General features: G+C 45.6%; 1 protein-coding gene across 1 annotated transcript in view; it reads right to left on the reverse strand.

Annotated features, from left to right (window-relative positions):
- Ninl (ninein like) overlaps positions 1-10,825 on the reverse strand; it is a 67,301-nt gene extending 56,476 nt beyond the window's left edge. The window contains exon 1 of the mRNA XM_038330373.1: positions 10,693-10,825. The gene's annotated coding sequence lies outside the window, so the exon portion shown is untranslated. The remainder of the gene's footprint in view (positions 1-10,692) is intronic.
- Positions 10,826-20,067: the final 9,242 nt, after the last annotated feature.

The following is a 20,067-nucleotide window of genomic DNA, read 5'->3' on the forward strand; positions in this document are numbered from 1 at the left end:
TTCACCGGCTGGGGAGATGCTTCGGTGGGTGATAGCCTTAGCTCTGCAAAACACAAGGACCTGAACTGAGGTGCCCAGCACCCACATGAAGCTAGGTGTGGCCCAAAAGCACAGCCAGGGTTCTTGGGTTCACTGCCAACCAGTCTAGCTAGGGATAAATCAACAAATCACCAGTGAGCTCCAGGTTCGGTGAGAAACCCTGTTCTAAGGGAATAAAATGGCAGGTAGAGCCAGCCACCCAATGTCCTCCTCTGGCCTCTACATTCACACATGCACATGCACCATTGATATTATCATCAACACACACGCACACGTGCACACACACACACACACACACACACACACACACACACACACACACACACTGTTTTCCCACTGGCTTTGCTGTAGATGTTCCTCGGACTGTTACAATGAAAAGCTACATTTTACTATCTTACTGAAGAAGTTGCCTTCCACGGACCTCCCATGTCCTCTACAGGAAGCTGCTTGTCTCTGCTTCCCCTGTCCTTCAGGGAGAAGTAGCCTTCCGTTATCTTCTCCTGATGGGAAAATGAAGCTTTTTGGTAACTGCACTGGAGCCAATCCAGAGAAAAGGAGCCAAAAAGATGTGAGTTCTAGAACTTTCTATCAGAAACTTTTCTTTAGATTCTCAGAGGCCAGAACCTCCATGACTTAGAGCAGCCCTGCCTGGTGTCAGAATAGCAGACCTCCCAAAGTTTCTAAGTACCCTGCGGCAGCCTACCTTCCTGACTCCCTCTGCAGGCCTTGTACCCATAACATGCCAGCAAGGTGGCCATGATAACTGTCCTAGTCAGGGTTGCTATTGCCATGATGAGATCATGACCAGAAGCAAGTTTGGGAGGAAAGGGTTTATTTGGCTCACACTTCCACATTGAAGGAAGTCAGGGCGGAAGCTCTACTAGGGAAGGAACTTGGAGCCAGGAGCTGATGCAGAGGTCATGAAGGGGAGCTGCTTACTGGCTTGCTCTACCTGCTTTCTTATAGAACCCTGGACCACCAGCTCAGGAAAGGCACCGTCCATAATGGGCTGGGCCCTCCCCATCAACCACTAATTAAGAAAACGCTTACAGTCAGATCTCATGGAGGCATTTCTCTTTTCAGATAACTCTAGCTTATGTCAAAGCTTATGACAGAGAAGCAGCTAACACACTAACTTCCCACATAAATCTTTTTCCTTGCCCAAACAGCTGGTCCCTCGAGTAGCTGGACCTTTCCAGTGGTGACAAATATGGGTCTTGGCAATGAGGCCATAGAGCTGATTAAATGAGTCCTAACTCCAGTTACAAAACCAACATTAAAAAATTGTTCCTCATTCCTGCCAACAGTGCACAAACACATCAAGAATTTTTTTTTTGTACCTAAAAAATGTTTCGGGAATTAAGACACTGGGTGCTCTTACAGGAACCCAGATTCTATTCCCAGCATCCACACAGTGGCTTACAATACCTGTACCTCAAGTTCCAGAGGACTCAGTGTCCTCTTACGACCTCCATAGCACCAAGCACAAGACTGGTGCACAGGCCTACATGCAGGCAAAACACTTGTGCACATAAAATACAACATTTTAAAACCGTTTCTATGAAGCATAGGGATTTCATATCCAAAATATATAGGAACATTATTTCTTTCAATTTCCTACCAAATGAAAAGTCTTAATAGCATGCAAGAATCTGCATTAGTACCCCTAACTACAGGGAAAGGCCATTAATGTCAAAAGTTCACCAAATTAAGAAAAAGTTTCAACCAAGCACTTCACACCCCAATTCCAGTAAGATGCTTTCTCTTCACCAGAACCCAGGTGTAATGTTTTTTCACGTTAGCTATAAAGGAAATAAGAGAATAAAATAGTATGAGCTATAAAAATCTAATCAGGCAGGGCAGTGTTGGTGCATGCCTTTAATCCCAGCACTTGAGAAGCAGAGACAGGCGGATCTCTATGAGTTCGAGGCCAGCCTGGTCTACAGAGTGAGTTCCAGGACAGGCAGGGTTGTTATATAGAGAAACCTTGTCTTGGAAAACCAAAAAAATCTCACCAGAAAACCCTAGGAATGTTCACATACACACGCTCTTCTCATAACTACTCTTTCCTATCTCAAATTCCAGTCATGCAATGGGGAGCCTGAGGCACAACACACTGTTGACTGTTTTGTTTAATCTCTGTACATAAACAGTCCAGAGAATCTGGACAGAATTACTATTTTGGATTTCTACTTCTAAAGAATGGACCTGCTGTGATGGTCAACACCAATAACTAGAAGGCACCAAGGGATTCAGAATTGCCCCAAACAAGTTATCCTAAATGCAGATACACACCCGGTCAAGAAACCAGTCAATGAGGAGATCACTGATTTCTCTACCGTAGCTATTTAAAAGACATGCCAAATAAAATAACCTAACAAGTTACAATTTTGGGCTGATGCAAAGTTTCCCCTTAGCCAAGCAGGAATCCAGAACCACTAAAAATGAGACTTGGGCTGGAAACATTGCAGCGACACACAGAGGGCCTCAGTGTCTAAAGAAACTACAGTTCTGAGCACTACAGTGGCAGGAGGCCCAGGGAGACAGCAGACCGAGGGACACTGTAAATACCGCACAAAGTACATGCTCCTTGAGGCCAGGAGTAAATTACCCAGTGAAAACAAACTCGCCAGGAACTTGCAGTGAGTAAGGAAAAGGAACTTGGAGGGAATGCTGAGAGCCAGGAAGCAGAACAGCTCAGGTGCATACCTGGTCCAGAGAGAAGCTCACACAGCTGCTGGCCTACTGTGCACTGACATTCTCTCACTCTGACTTAAGCACTCCTATCGAAAGCCCTAGAAGTCAGAACTTTAGACTACCTCATCCATTATCTTGGGAACCATTTTCTCTTGACAAATGGGGCAACTGAGGCTCAGGTAGGTGGATTCCAGTTATTCCAAGAAATGAGCTGAACCAAACTCAGCACAGGAGGCTGAGGCAGGAGGAACTGGCTAAGAAAAACTGCATATTCAGCGTGGATCCCAGTGGCACCATAGTGGGTTTAGATTGTGTACCTACTCTCTGTGGTATTTGCACAATTGTGAAGTCACATGCTAAAGCATTCGTTGAACATGATCCCATCCTTCAGCAAATCTATACAGGGGCATGTCTGGTTGAAGACCTTGGGGCAGAAAGCAGAAATCTAAAGTATCCGTGTGTGTAGGAAGTGAAGGGTGAAACAGTCAAGGTAGGAGACCAGACTGGGCACAGATGTTGGCATGAGACAGAAAATGTTTACACCTGATGCGCCTCAGAGGACCGTCATCTTCCCCTGCTTTTTAGACCCTGAACCACGGAAAGACACTGCCCTTCACAAAAACCTAAGAGACCACTAATTCTATGGCAAATGACAAAGAAAAAGAGAGTCAAAATCTGATGGGTGCAAAGGTAACATCAATTGAGGTGCGCCCCAAATTAAAAAATGCTATCATAAGGAAGGCCCATTGTGGAATAAGGGGGATACAAGGGGCTTTTCTGAGTCATAGACAGTGGATCACTGTGAATAGAGGGCAGATGCTTTCAAGATGTTAATACTTTTTCTTTAATCTTGAGGATTTTGTATTTGTATAAAATGAAACATGATCAGACCCACCTTCCACTTCTCCCTTCCAACTTCCCCCAAATCCTCCCTAATTTGGTCCCTTTCCGCTTAATTTCCTTTTGTTTGTTTGTTAACCTACTAAAAGTCCAATTATTGCCGCATTCATGCACAGTTCAGGGACTTGGCTGGGGCAGCAAGGGAATGAGATAAACAAACACACACAGACAGGAAGCGGGGGTCAAGGGATCTGGGCGTTCTGCTGGAGAAACCTCAGCACCCCAGAAGTTTGACAAGATTATTAGATAGAGTTAACAGAGAAGTGGGGTTAAAGCATATGGCTGGCTGCACAGGAGCTGGGGTATAACGTACAGATAAACAAGGAGGCAGAGTTTACACAGCTCAACCAAGGAGACAAGATTAGTTAACCTGGTAAGAGGGCAGTCTTCAGAGGCAAGCATGGGTTGGAGAGAAAGCTGGAGTGGGTATTTTCTGCACACACTACCAACACTCACACCAGCACCCCGAGGAAAGCTTTACCGTCCCTCTGAGCTCGAGGGAACCCTATGGGGTCCTTATGAAGCTATGCCCATATTAACAACACACATTTGTTCAAGACTTCAGTCAAGGCTTTCTGAGCGCCCTACAAGCGCTGCCCACCTGTGTCCACAGGCTCAGAACAGAATGATTCTCCCTCCTCTAGTAACTATCAGCTGTCAGTAACCCCAGGTAAGGGATGGGACCTGGAGAGCACTCCCCATCTATGCCAGAACTGGGCAGGATTAGCTTATGCAGCTGACCATGGCTGCTGTTGAGCTGATGAGTGCAGCAGCCATGTCAAGTCCAGAAGACAGCACTTCTCGGCGTTCCTCCCCATTACCCAGCTCTATCTGAATCATCCTGGGAAATGTTCCCAGAACCCAGAGGGAGAGAGGAGGTGCCATAGATGTCCCATCTATGACTGAGCCCTTGAAATCCCTTATTCTCAGCATTCTGAGTTGTGGGAGCCTCTGCCCTAACCCTACTCACGGCATCAAGAAGCTCCTCTTAAAATCTTAACACCTTATTCTCTGTGTCTGTGTTTGTGTGTCAGTACAGGAGCAAGCACAGGTGCATGCAAGCATCAGGTTTGCATGCGGAGGTTAAAAGACAACCTCAGGGGCTCATCCTTCCCTTCCACCTTGCTTGACTCAAGACTCTTTACACTGTACACACCGAGCTGTTGTCCTGTGACTTTGGAAGTCTTGTCTCTATCTTGTCTTGACAGAGGAGTGCTGGGAACACACTCTTACTGCACCATGTCTGGCGTTTATGAGGAATTTGGAGATCTAAACTTAGGCTCTAACACTTGAGCATCAAGCACTGTACCACTGAGCAATCTCCGGACTCATTTTTAAATCTGCTATCAGACATTTCATCAATATCATTTCCTTTTTCATCTGTTGCTAGAGAATTATATATTGGGAAGCCTCAAACCACCTTGTTTTTCTCCTGTGCTCCTGGGCTGAGATTTGTGCATCTGATGGATCAGTTATCTAAGCCACACTGATGAAGGGTTTTCATGGCAAAGGCCTTTCTCATAAAGATGTGTCTTGGGGTGTCTGTTTGATACGCAAATTTAATTTTGGCTCTGGCCAAGGAGTATGGCGTAGTCTCCCTGCAGCAGGTTTTAGAAGGTGTGGACAGAAGAGAAAGGAATGTCTTAGGACTGATGTATACAGTAAAAGGGATAGGATGCCCATGTGTGAACATACCAACAAAAGGATCCGAGTCTGGTTGCCAACCAGGCTAGCTGAACTGAGGAGGGTCAGGTTCAATGAAAGACCCTGTCTCAAAACAGTGGGATGACAAGTGATTGAGGAAGGCCCCTGACACACACATGCACTTTCTCTCTAAACTTTAGCCCCAAATTCTCAGCAACCCAGGCTCTATTTCTGACAGATTCACAATCAGGTCATACATAGGGCCTTATACAGCTCACCCACTACTCCTGTAATGAGGCCTACACAAGCCCACCAAGAACCAGGCATCTGAAGTCTGTTTCTCCCGTGCTTCCACAGCATCCTGCCTCCAAGCACAGGACCTACCCCACAGCTAGGGCTTGTCATCCAGGAAAGCCAGAAAACCCTTGAGACCCAAAGACAAGGCTCCCCTGCCTCTCCTGGTTCTAATTTCTGTCTTTTGCTGAGTGACACAAAGAATTCTGACATAGTTGACTAAGCTACCTGCAAAGAGCCGTGCTCCACTGGACCAGAAACAGCACAAACAACACCGCTGAAGCAGCCAGTGGGCCATGCCTGCAATCCACATGCCTCGGAACACAGGTAAGCCTTCCTGTGACCCATGCTTCATCTCTACTAGCTCTCCCTTCTCCAGTCACAAGGTAGCACAACGTACCTAGAAAAGTCTTCGCTTCAAACACAGATTCCTATGAAATAGGAAAAAGGGCCGTAGCCGGGCAGCGGTGGCACACGTCTTTAATCCCAGCACTCGGGAGGCAGAGGCAGGCGGGTCTCTGTGAGTTTGAGGTTAGCCTGGTCTACAAGAGCTAGCTCCAGGACAGGCTCCAAAGCTACAGAGAAACCCTGTCTCGAAAAACAAACAAACATACAAACAAACAAACAAAAAAACAAAACAAAAACAAAAAAGAAAGAAAAAGAAAAGCAACAAAAGAAGAGGAAAGAAAGAAAAGAAAGAGAGAGAGAGGGGGGGGCTATACCAGCACATCTCTCTCTAATGTCTAATCTAGTTGCAGAATCAAGCCCCTTAATCACACAGGCAGCTGCTACTGGGGCACTGCCATATGTTTCTCTACACACTTGACTCTTCACGTGTGTCTTGTCTTTCTGCTTCATCAACACTAACTGCCTTACTCATCCTGAAATTTTTGTTGAGAAACACACACACACACACACACACACAGAGAGAGAGAGAGAGAGAGAGAGAGAGAGAGAGAGAGAGAGAGAGAGAGAGAGAGAGAGAGAGACAGAGAGAGAGACAGAGAGGGAGGATGAAGTCCTGGGTGAATGTGTATTATTGACATGGGCACAGCCATGTCAAAGACCCTAATAACTCAGAAATATGAAAGCAAAGTCTTACCCGGGTGACACTCAGAGGAATAAAAAGGAATAACAAAACCTTCCCCTAGCCCAAGGGTTTAGGGAAGACTGGCCAGTGTGTGCAAAAAGTGGAAACCATAGCTTCCTCCCCGTTCCTCCAGGACAACTGCTCCCTGAAAGCCACCGCCTACTGAGACTAGCTAATCCCTCCTCCCTATTGACTGTAGGAGGTGTTTCCAACAGTGAGCACATCCCACCCAATCACAGCTTTTCTGTAAGTTTGTCTGTGTTCCTTCATTCCTACCAAATCAAGCCACGCAGAACTCAACACTCACATCCACAAACACATGGGCCCTGAGAGTCCTCGGGCTGTATGACAAAACCCTGAGTTGTAGCTCCCACTGCTGTTGACAGTTCCAACGAACTAGATTCCACGTTTTGTTCTTTGTTTCAAGATCGATTTTATTATTTGTGTGAATGTGCGAGTGCATGCATGTGCAGACAGCCAAACTCCTTGTTCTTAAAGAGAGTCATGGAGATCAACTTTCTCTTTGCAGAAATGATGCACCTTTACATCTACCCTGCATACTGCTATGCACAGAGGAGCAGGAGAGTAACTCAAGTACCCTCAGCTGCCACTGATGCCTTCAAGTCTTGTCCACCTGATTTGTTTACACTGTACTTCACTAGGCTTCCTGTCACTGGCAGCTAAAACAACTTAACTGACATACATCGGTATGTGCAAAACTCTTACAAGACTTAAAACCCAGAGCTTTTGATTTTCCTAATAGACAGTGATCCTCCCTTTAGTGAAACTCCAACATATCAAAATCATTGCTTATTACATGAAGCAGATCCCCAAATAAGGTAACTGGGATCTCAGAGACTGTAGCACATCAGACAAAAAAGAAAACACCATTATTCTCTAATGAGCTACAGAACAATGCACAAAAAAATGCACTCTTTTCAAACTTGAGCAATCAAAATTATGTAGAGGATTCTGGTTTCGTCGAGAAACAAAACATGACTTGAACGCAAGGGAGACCACACACTGGCCCTTGGGAAACAAGAAGTCTCACAGGCTCTCCATCACTTAAGTCCGAGCCGGTGAGTCCATATCAGAGAGAAAGGAAAGTGCAGGGCTACAGATATGTCCCACAAATGCGAGATAGCCTCCAATTGGTCCCTCGGTTCCTGGAAGACTTCAGCTGTCAGACGGTGGTAGGCTCAAGGTCACCCAGGAGGATGGGGGTGGGAGCAACTGCAGTCACCCTCCAACAGCTCCAGGTAGAAAAGGATCCAAAGTTTTGACCTCCTGCTGTGAATAACCAAATTTCTGGCACTGAGCCTGAATCTCTAATTCATATTTGAAGCCAAGGACTGAGTTAAACCCAAACCTAGAGTCACTGCCACTCAAACAGTGCTGAGCAGAAAAGTAGCAAAGCACACAGAGAACCCTTCCAGGCCAGGAAACTTTGAGTTAGGTGTGAGGCCAGCAAGGCGCCCCAGAGTTTATATCCTGCCTCTAGATCTTCACTGAGCCTGGAAAAGGATAGGTAGCTCACAGCTCCCTAGTCATGGTGTTACTCAAAGGCAGGTACCCACACTAGGAGTAAGGCGCTCAAGCGGGATCCTCAGGTATTTCAAGTCTCAAATGTCACATGTATTATCTTGAAAATTTAGAGTGTGCCACTCACCAAAGGACAACCAAACCCATACTTTACTGTTAGAATTCTGCTGGACATTCCTAAAGATGCAAATTCTAAGGGATTTCCACCTGGCTATCGTCAAATGACCCCAGGCCACCCATGTCCTGGCATGTCTTCAAATTGCAAAGTAAAATGAGTTAGAAAAAGCCCATTTTCTATAAGTTTATACAGATTTTTAAAACTTAAATCCTAACTTTTCCTTTAGCAAGTGTTCTTTTTCTAAGTCAGTGTTGTAACATCTTATCCCACATTCAAATTTTTGGAGAAGGCTTTACTATTTTCTCATTCTGAAAAAAGAAAGAAAGAAGCAGTTATCAGCGTTGGGGCAAGCCGGGTGGTGGTGGCGCACGCCTTTAATCCCAGCACTAGGGAGGGAGAGGCAGGCGGATCTCTGTGAGTTTGAGGCCAGTCTGGTCTCCAAAGCAAGCCCCAGGACAGCTAGGGTTGTTACACAGAGAAACCTTGTTTTGAAAAACAAAAAAAGCACTCGGGAAGCCACACCAGTGTTCCCGATTTTCTGGGGTGCTCTTGGACCAAGAAGGGTGGTCAGTACCAAACTCAGCATGGGCTGTAACTGCCACCCCAAACTTTGACGAATTTGGAGTGTGGGTTGCAGTACCCTCCTCCAATTTTTACTGACTCTCCATTTTATGTAACAGAGAGATCCTACTTTACCGTATGAAGACTGGTGTTGCTAAAGTGAGTCATTTGCCAATTTCATGACTATGCTAACATCACCGAGTGCACATACACTAGCTCAGATATCGATGATTAATAGAGGCCTGAGTGGCCTCTCAACCAGTTCCACACACGAGATGCTTGAGGCTGCTGCTGGCACAGCAGGGCATGCTGTCTTACAGGAAGCTTTCTGAAGAGAAAACTAAAGTCACGACAGAAGTACAGTTACAGTAAATACGTGAACGAATAAGAGCAGCTTATCCTTGTTATTGTTACTGGGCTGGGGATGTAGTTCAGTAGAGCTTGGCATTCCTGAGACCATGGGCTCCATCCCAGCACCCCCAAAAGTAAACATTACACAGGATGTCAAACTGCGTGCAGATCAGACTGATAACATAAGCGATTCCTTGAACTAGGACGTAACAATCATTACAAGGTTACAGGAATGACATCCCTGATAGGGTTTTTTTCCCCGTTCTTATTAGGGCCACCTTCACATATGTGGTTTGTCCTCCATCAAAGCATTAGCATCTGGCAAATGACTACAGACTAGCCTGATCTATAGTAGTTTAAGCCGCTAATGTAAAATGAACAGGGCGGGCAAGCTGCTGCCGTAAAGGCCTCCACCGGCATGTTCCCTCTCATACACACCTGTTCTTGTACAGTTCATAAACTGCTTGGCTTAGTGTTCTGTTGAACAAACCCATTTCCTTTCTATCTTTTCCTCTCTCACCCCCCCCCCCCTTCAAAAGTAGTATAAATCCTTATCAAGAACCTGGAAATCTCAGCCAAAAGCCTCTAAGAAGACACATCTTCACCATCCCTCTCGGCTACCTGCATTGTGCAATAGTTGACCTCTGCATGGGCCCTCTCGGGACCGCCTCTCCGGTTCCAGGGTTGACTAAATCTTGTAGCGTAGACAGCTGACAGTGTGTGTGAACAAGAAACCATGAATTGGACTCCCACCGTCGGATCTGTGAATTCAAAAGACAACAACTAGACTGAACTCAAACACGGGGTCACTGCCACTCTATACTGACGGACCGGTCTTGGAAGTGCACAGCCAAGTAGCAGAACGGGTGCGCAGCCAGGGACGACCTTGACACAGATGCAACAGGCTTCTCCGCCCCAGAGAGGTGTCCCAGTTTTCAACAACTGAGTGCAAACTGATAATACAACCAGAGATCACAAGGACGTCTTCACGAGGCACAGGAGAGACCGACGCGCAGTAACAACTCTAGCAGGTGCTCCCAATCAAGTACAGTCCCCAGCTTTTCCAGGGGGACTGGTGGGCACGGACCCAGGCCGGGCTGGCCTCCCGCTCCGGTTCCCCTCGTCAAAAGAGGACGAGGGCGGGAAGCGCGGTCCGCCCATGCAACACGCGCTCTGAGTTAGTCAAAGTTTGGGGCGGCGGCTGCACCCCACGCCGAGTTCGGTACCGACCCCCCTCCCGGTCCAAGAGCGCCCCAGAAAAGCGGGACTCCGGTGTGCCTTCCCGAGCGCGCGCCAGCATTCCAAGCATCCGCTCCACAGTGTTCTGGCCGCAGCATGAGGATCCCGACCCCCGCGGCCCCGCTCGGCCCTCTTCGGCCCCGCTCGGCCCTCTTCGGCATCCCTCGGCCCCGCTCGGCTCCCCTCCCCTCAGCTCCTATCCCCACGCCCTACTCACCTGGGGAGTGGGAGGCTCTGCTCTCCGCGCGTTGAGTCCGCGATGTGGACGCCGGGAGCCTATTGCAAAGCGATCCGGGTGGGCTCCCCAGTCGCGCGTCTCTCGGCCGCTCTTTGTGTCTGGCGCCCGCCGCGCTCCCTTGGGCTCCCAAGGCCTCCGGGCACCGCCCCCTCGTTCTCGCGGGGCCTCCCCAGGGAAGGGGAGGGGCGGTGTCAGAGGGCGGAGCCTTAGGGGCGGGGCAAGGAAGCAAGCGGAGCTGGACCAAGGGGCCTCCTTGGTCAGGAAGAAAAGGATACAGTAAAAAAGTTAGGCTCTGGGAGATAGGGTGTCATAAAAACCAAGTTATTTAGGTCCTTTCAGGTGTAGAATTCTACAGAGTGGAAGGCAGTCAGGGTCCTGTAAAAAGCCCATTCCATACTCTGATCAGCCATACTTTGGCTATTTCCCTTTTGATGTGTCATAACTTGTCCCAGCCAGTGATGGAGTGGACAGCTATGCACACCCTGTGGCAGTGGAGTAGCTGTGGGACATATAGCCAGGGCCCTGATTCCCTCTAGATTGTAGTATGAGGTTCCCAATTGCGCTATGCCATAGTTGCTACTGTGAAGAATGTGTTTTCTTGGGACTGGGGAGATGACTTGGGGCATAAAGACACTTTTCTTGCAAGCCTGATGATCCGAGTTCAATCCCCAAACCCATGAAAAGGTGATCGGAGGTGCTGGAGAGTTGGCTCAGCACTGAAGAACACCAGCTGGTCTTCCTGAGGACCCAAGTTCAATTCCCAGTACCCACATGACAGCTTACAGCCATCTGTAATTCCAAGGGATCCAATGCCCTCTCCTGGGCTCAGTCACCAGGCATGCATGCAGTGCAAAACACCCGTACACATACATGGACTCCACAGAGCTTTCTTCAGAACACACACACACACACACACACACACATGCAAGCATCATGCACACACACATTCACACAATATTAAAGCGTTTAAAATATTTTGACCATACGTTCTATCTCCTTACACTCTGGTTTTCATGTACTGTTAGAGAACAGGCTTGGTATTAGTGAGAATCACCATGCCATTTGCTGAATGTTGAACTTTTTTACTATCCAGTTATATAGTCTTTAGGATCTTTACTTAGCTAAGTCATCGCACAGGCCCCAAAAGGAAGTATGTTTTAAACAATAATTACTTCCTATTTCTTCTTTTAACAAAAATGGTAGAACACATGCTCCCAAGACGTCACTAAAGGGGTGGCATTCAGACCAGGTTCTGAGACTACCTGACTTCCCACATAAAGACAGTTGCTTTTCCCAATAGAGATATACATTTTTCCCCTCCAAATCTCTCTGACAGGCAGATGACACTTACCTTCCCAACAAGAAAAGTTGCATTGTCACTGGACAAAATGGGATCCCCTTTCATTTGTGGATATAATGTGTAATTTTAAAGCCAAGGATCTAGGAAACAAGGCTTCTGCCCCAGAGTCTATGGGTTTAGCAGCCCACGCTGGTACCTTATCTATTCTCGCTCAGGAAATGCTGAGCAACTGGGTGGCTCACACTCCAGTGTGGCTGACTCACACTCATTTTAAAATTATCAGTTGTCTGTGTGAGGGCCACAGCTCTCCCTCCATTTTACGCAGTTGTTTTGGCAGTAACTCAGTAAACTCTTGAACTAATATCGCTATTTTCTTTTCTTTTGTCTTTTAATTTAATTTTAATTAATTTATTAATTTACTTATTTATTTTGGTGCTGCGCATGAATTTACAGCCTTCAGCTGGCTGAGCATGTGCTCGAACTGATCTATATCTCTAGTCTTAACATTGCATTATCAAGGTATGATAAAATGAGAAGCACTAATAGAATTTCTTTCTGGTCCTCAGACCATATCTTCTTCTTTGAATTTTGTCTTTTTTTCCCGACTGAACTAGAGGAGGAAATGACAGAACCACTGCAAAGGTTTCATGGTGTTCTTGATCAATCTGCCATTCTAAAAAATCTCTTTCTTCACCATTTGATATGAGTGATGTCGGGAATTGAACCCAGGGCCACGTGCATGATAGGTATGTGCTCTATTACTGAGATTCACTCCCAGCCGATAATGACTTTATGACTTCCTGCCTACATTTTCTCCTCCCTCCTCCGTCCTTCTCTTCCTCCCTCCCTTTATCTACATCTGCACCCAGCCTTCTTGCCCAGTATTTTTGATATCAGTTGGCTTTGTACTGTGTGATTTCTTCCTGCTTCCCTCGTTCTTCTTCTCCTCCTTTTGTGAGACACGGTCTTTCTACATGGGCCAGGCTGGTCTGGAACTTGGCAATCCTCCTGTCTCAGCCTTGCAAATATCAGGATTATAGGTACATGCCACCACACCTTCCTTCCTTCCTTCCTTCCTTCCTTCCTTCCTTCCTTCCTTCCTTCTTTCCTTCCTTCCTTCCTTTCTTTCCCTTTTTGGTAGTCTCATAACTGGAGGGCATGGCATGGAGGGAGATGAAATGGAACGATAGTTCAGCTAAGATGCTGCCTTAGTCCAGTTTTTGTTACTATAAAAAATACTCGCAGTTGGGTAATTATAAAGAGAAGGGTTTAATTGAGTGCACAGTTTCAAATACTGATGGTCTTTAAGATTAGGTGCTCCCTACTAGGGTCGGCCATGCTTCTTCACATACGTGCTGTCAAACTCTTTTTTTTTTTTTAATGGTGAAAAAAGATGTGTAGTTAAAATTAGCCAGCTGGACTCACTTTAGGTGATCCCAGTTTTGTTGAAAACATACAAAGCTAGCAGAATATTTCTTGGCAACATCCAAAGGCATCATATTCAGAAGCTAGGGGAGCATTTGCTTTCTTCTCTTCATCAGCCCTCTCAGGGTATCAACTTCAGTAACAACATTGCTGCAAGAGTTTCTCCACTGCCTGTTTCATCTGGAGCTTGTTGCCTTCTCTCCACAATTGACACAAATGTGTCACCGTCTATCTTCATGGCTCTGTGATCAGGGAGAACTTGATTTTCCCACAGTAGTCAAGCTAGTTTCTCCCGGAGACACTCATGAAAGGGTATTTGGGCCTTATCTAAAGGCACAGGGTCTTGAGCCTCTGACGGTGAGTGACCTGTAGATCTTCTTGTGACTGGGGATGCCTTTCAGTACTGTCTTCTTAACTTTCAGTTCCTTTACTTGGGAGGGGCAAGAACTTCCTTCTTCACTTTCATGGACCTTTTGGTGAAAAGGGTTTCTTTCTTTCTTTCTTTCTTTCTTTCTTTCTTTCTTTCTTTCTTTCTTTCCTTTCTTTCTTTCTTTCTTTCTTTCTTTCCTTTCCTTTCTTTCTTTCCTTTTCTTTCTTTCCTTCTTCTTCTTCTTCTTCTTCTTCTTCTTCTTCTTCTTCTTCTTCTTCTTCTTCTTCTTCTTCTTCTTCTTCTTCTTCTTCTTCTTCTTCTTCTTCTTCTTCTTCCTCCTCCTCCTCCTCCCCCTCCTCCTCCTCCTCCTTTCTCCTCGTCCTCGTCTTCGTCCTCCTCCTCCTTCTTCTTCTCCTTCTCCTCCTCCTCTTTCTCCTCGTCCTCGTCCTCCTCCTCCTTCTTCTCCTTCTCCTCGTCCTCCTCTTCCTCCTCGTCCTCATCCTCCTCCTCCTCGCCCTCCTCCTCCTCCTTCTTCTTCTCCTTCTCCTCATCCTCCTCCTCGTCCTCATCCTCCTCCTCCTCCTCCTCCTCCTCCTCCTTCTTCTTCTTCTTCTTCTTCTTTTTTTTTTTTTTTTTTTTTTTTTTTTTTTTTTTTTTTTTTTTTTTTTTTTTTTTCGAGACAGGGCTTCTCTGTAGCTTTGGAACCTGTCCTGGAACTAGCTCTTTAGACCAAGATGGTCTCAAACTCACAGAGATCTGCCTGCCTCTGCCTCCTGAGTGCTGGGATTAAAGGTGTGTGCCACCACTGCCTGGCGGTGAAAAGGGTTTCTGATCTCAACCTACTCTTGCTAGGACTAACCAGGAACCCACAAGAACAATATTACCATCTTCTAGGGGCAGTGGCCACAGTGATCTAACCACCTTAGACTAGGTCTTTCCTTTCTAAAAATTTTTTTGGCTTTTTTTTTAAACAGGAGCTTAGCTATATGGCCCAGGTTGGCCTGAGAATTGGAATTCTCTAGCTTCAGCTATTTAAATACTGGGATTTCAAGCATGGAATTCTGTATGCAGCCTACCACTGTAGGCTGAGGCTGCTTGTTTGTTCCTGACAAACAATCACACAGAAACTGTGTTAATTAAAACACTGCTTGGCCAATCACTTGCTAACTAGCTAATATATCTTAAATTAACCTATTTGTATTATTTTATATTTTACCATGAGGCTCATGGTTTACCAGTAAGGATCCAGCGGGCTGGCATCTTTCTCCTTTGTTGGCTACATGGCATCTCCCTAACTCTCCTTACTTTCTCTCTCTGTATCTCTGTTCATATTTCCTGCCTGGTTTTACTCTTTTAAGCCATTGGCCTACAGCAGCTTTATAAACCAATGGCAATAAAACACATCCACAGCATACATAGGGAAATCCCACATCAAACCACCTCTAAATACCACCAAATCAGTAATAAATACCACCAAATCAGTAATAAAGCAAGCCTCTGGCCTATGAAGCTTCGGAACAACCCCATGTTCAAACTGTATTAGAAGTGTACTTCTCACAAGAAAATGACTGGATTAACTTAGGTTTGAGAAGTGACCAGTCTCAGTTTCTATCAGAGATGGCCGGGCCATCCCTAAGAGGACATACTAAGACTTCAGCGACAAACTGCATCCAAACAACAGCAGGTTTATTGTACCCAGATCAGAGTATATTAGAGTGCACATTATTTGTGTATTTCCCAAGCATAGGAGTGGGATTAAGCATCAGCAAATTGAAAAATAAGGTAGAGATGTAGTTCAGTTGATAGACTGCATGCCTAGCAGGCACAAAACTCTGTGTTTAACTCCCAACAATGCCTAAGCCAGCTGTGGGGGCTCATGCCTATAATCCCAGTACTTAAGAGGTGTAGAGAGGAGGATCAGAAGTTCAGTCACCTTGGCTACACAAAAAATTCAAGGCCAACCTGGGATACCAGGCAAGATAGAGAAAGGAGTACAGAGGGGGTAATTAACACTAAAGACCTTTTTGAAAACGTCATATGGAAACTTACTACAGCAGAACCATCCTAAAACACATACATAAATATATAAAATGAGTTTAAATTGTTACCCTATAATAGGGAGAATGATAGCAAATAAAAACCCCGTGCCAAGAATCTTTTGGAGATGCGAGCCAGTTCAGTCCCATAAGCCCTCAATCATCGCAGGCTGTTACCATGACTCTTGGTAACCCTCTGGAACTTGATGGCAATACCTTGTTGCTGAAGATACCACATACCTGAGTCATAGAACATGAAAAAAAAATCAAGCTTCCTTGACTAGCTTTCACAGTGTCAGAAGGTTCCATGCATACTACTGAAGGAGAAAAGAAATCATCAGTCTTTCCCAGTTGTGAGTCCTGCAAGTTATAGTAATGCCTGGCCTGGCAAGACATGGCCACTGGTGCAATAGATGCACAGACATTAGAGGAGTAACCAATACCTTCTGGTTGGATTCATGGCCTGGACCCCAGATATCTGGCACCACATCATCATTAAGAACCTGTGGCAATCAAGAACCCCCAGGGATGATCCCAACTGAGACCCTAAGCAATAGAGGAGAGGGTGTCTGAACTGATCTTACCCTGTAGTCAGACTGATGATTATCTTAAATATCACCATAGAACCTTCGTCCAACAGCAGATGGGGAACAGAGGCAATGACCCACATCGGAGCACTGGACTGAACTCCCAAGATCCAGTAGAAGAGTGGAAGGAGTGAGAATATGAGCAAGGAATTCAAGACCATGAAGAGGTCATCCACTGAGACAGTTTGCTTGAGCTAATGGTAGCTCACCAACTCCAACTGGACTGGGAGTGAAGGAGCATGGGAACAACCAAGCCCCCCTGAAGGGGGTTGACATCTGGGGCAGTCTGAGGGGCCACTGATAGTGACACTGATAGTGACCTGTGGCAAGACAGATCATAGGACCTAGGGGACAATCCACTGTTGTTTTTTTCTGAGACGGGGCTTCTTTATGTAGCTCTGGCTGTCCTGGAACTCTCTCTGTAGACCAGGCTGGCCTCAAACTCATAGAGATCTGCCTGCCTCTGCTTCCCGAGTACTGGATTAAAGGTGTGTGCCACCATGCCCAGCAAACCCACTGCTATTAACCAAGTCGTGATTTATTTCTATACCCATAGACTAGAGCATCTCTCCACTTTATCAAAAGAGCTTCTTGAAAGTAGGTGGCAATAAATAGAGACCCACAACTGACTAAGATGCAGAGAATAAGAGGCTTTGGAGTGATGAGTCCTACATGGGGCATCTATCATACCTGCTCCTCCCAAGGCTCAAGGGTTGTTGCAGTAGAGGAACAGAGAGCCAGAGGCAGTGGCTGACTACGGTGACACAGTATTTTCTGGACACAACAGGGTAACTGTACATATGAATCCAAGCCAGATAAAACCTGAGCATGAAGAGGGGAGGTGGTCCCAAAGCCCTATTCCTAGCTGAGGAGTTATTGGCAATGGATAGCTCACGGAGTAGGAGACTCTGTTTTCTTAAAGGGTGTGGCCCCTGGTAGGTTGATCATGCTCCAGGAGATGACCCCACACCCAAGAGTATTTGGTAGCACAAATTGGAATTGATGTGTTTAAAAAAAAAGACCTGAGGTTGGGTGGGTAGGGAGGTATGGGGGAGATCTGGGAAGAGCTGGGAGAGAGACAGTCAATGTGGTAAAAACAATATGAAATTCCCAAAGAACTAATTAATTATCATTTATAAAAGAATCAATAAATAGTGAATTAAGTAGTTCAGTAACAAATAAAAGAATCAACAGATAGTGCATTAACACTTTTTTTGGTTAGTATTTTTGCTGGTTTGTCTTCTTTGAAACAATGTCTCATTCCGTGTTCTACACTGGCCACAAATTCATGATCCTCAGCTCTGCTTCCCAGCCTGTGTGCCACCACACTTGGTTAATACAAAGTCTTTATTCAGAATGACTGCAAAATAAGAAAGTGAATACTGAGGGCAATGAATCCTCTCCAGCACAACAGTATGCGGATGTTCAGGTCTCTTACCTTGGGCTTCATATCCATTAAACGGATTTCCCTTGGGTTGCTAAATCCATCTGTTCCGGTGTCTCTCTCATGCAGCAGCTGTCCTGAATTAATCACACAGATCAAACTGTCTGCAGAGCTGAGCTTTCTTCCCTCAAGTGACCCACTTTGCAGATGTGGGCATTGTTCTGCACACTTCCAAAGGCCAGTCGGAGAATCTGAACCTGACTGGTAGAAGCCACGTGAGCCAAATAATGAAGATAGGGAAGGAAATGTTGGGCTCATAATGCTAGTGACAGACTTAGCAGTATAACTGATCAGGAAGTAAGCAGACGTGACATTTTAGCTGGGGAAGGAGCCAGAAAGGGAGCTATACCTGGCTTATAAGACCACGCGTGGGAGGCTAGAGAGCTGTCGCGCTGGTTAACACACTTGTAGTTGTTTTCTCTTTTATTTTGTTTACTATTTGGGGATCTTTGCTCTTTGTTCTTTTGTCCTTTGGGGTGTCCACCACCATCTCCCAAATAAATCATATGGAGGCTTATACTTTCTTATAAACGTCTGATCTTAGCTTGTTGTGTTTTTTTGCCAGTTTTTTTTTTTAACTTAAATTATCCTGACTCCCCTTTGCCTCTGGGTTTTTTCTTGTTCTTACTTCTGCATGTCTTACTTTCACTCTTACTCCATGGCTGGCTGGGTAGCTGGGTGGCCGGCTCTTCTTCTTGTTCTCTAGCTCCTTCTTCTTCTCCCAGATTTCTCCTCCTTTTTATTCTCTTTGCCTGCCAGCCCCATTTCTCCTTTCTCCTGCCTCGCTATTGACCAACCAGCTCTTTATTAGGCCATTAGGTGTTTTAGACAGGCAAAGAATCACAGCTTCACAGAGTTAAACAAATGTAGCATAAACAAAAGCAACACACCTTAAAATAATATTCTACAACACATACTCTCCTTTCAGAGGACCCAAGTTCTGTTCCCAGCTATCATAAGGGGCAACTCACAACCACCTGTAACTCTGGCTCTAAGGAATCTGATGCCTGTTCTTTCTAAAAGCTGGTTGAACTTCTTTCCCCATGGCCATTAATGGATCTGCATTTAAGACTGTGGGAGTCAACTGCACTAACCTTCATCCCGCCTCCCCCAAAACATCATAGCCCTGTGGGTTTCCTCCTCCAGGAAAATCTTGCATTGATGATTCAAGAGAGTGTACTTCATGCCAGTGCACCAAGCTTCCCTTCCATTGATTTGAGTCTGTCCATCTTATTGGGTTGTATTCAGATATGCCCACATAAAAAACTATCATTTATTCATTTATATGTGTGTGTGGGGGGGGGAAGGGGTGTTAGCACATACACCACAATGTATGTGTAGAGGTCAGTTTTCCCCTTCCACTGTGTGGGTGCCAGGGATTGAACTCAGGACTTCAGGCTTGGCTGATAAAGACCTTCACCAGATGAGCCGGCTCACTAGGCCCAGCACCTGCAAATCCTGTCAATTGAATAAACTATCCTACTGTTTTGTCTTGCTCTGTTAAGACCTCTGCTGCTAAAGCCCCTCTGTTAGGCTTCACTTTTCCCAACTAAACCGAAGGTCTCCACCATGAGGAAAAATTGTGCACTACACCTCCACAGCACCAAGCAGGAAGCCTGATAAACAGTCAGGTTCCATGTTTTACTTAACTCAGTGATAAATTATATGTGCTCCGGCAATGATTTCAATGACTGTGGCTTGGCAACACAGTTTCTATGAAACAGACATTCTTTTTTTTTACAGTTACAATATTTATATCTAATTTACCTTTTATCATAACTAAGGAAAACTATAACTATAAATTTTTTAACTCCATCAAAGACTCCAGAAGGATATAATATCACCTAAGTTAACAGGAAGTACATTCTAAGCAACTTTTTTGTTTGTTTGTTTGAAACAGACATTCTTTTCCTCGTGAAATTTCTATCACCATGGGATAAATGGAGTCAAGACCGACCAGCAACCCTCAGAGAGTTGTGCTTTGACAGACAGCCACAGGCACCACATTTTGTCTTTCATTTTTTGTTGTGCTGTCAGCTCACATTCATCTTCCATAGTTAGATAAGAGCAATCAGAACTGTGTGCTTTAAAACACAGAACTTTATTATTTGAAAGCAAGATTGGCCGGGAGTGGTAGCACACACCTTCAATCTCAGCACTCAGGAGGCAGAGGCAGGTGGATCTCTGAGAGT

Source organism: Arvicola amphibius, chromosome 5 (genome assembly GCF_903992535.2).
Source record: "Arvicola amphibius chromosome 5, mArvAmp1.2, whole genome shotgun sequence".
NCBI classification, from domain to species: Eukaryota; Metazoa; Chordata; class Mammalia; order Rodentia; family Cricetidae; genus Arvicola; species Arvicola amphibius.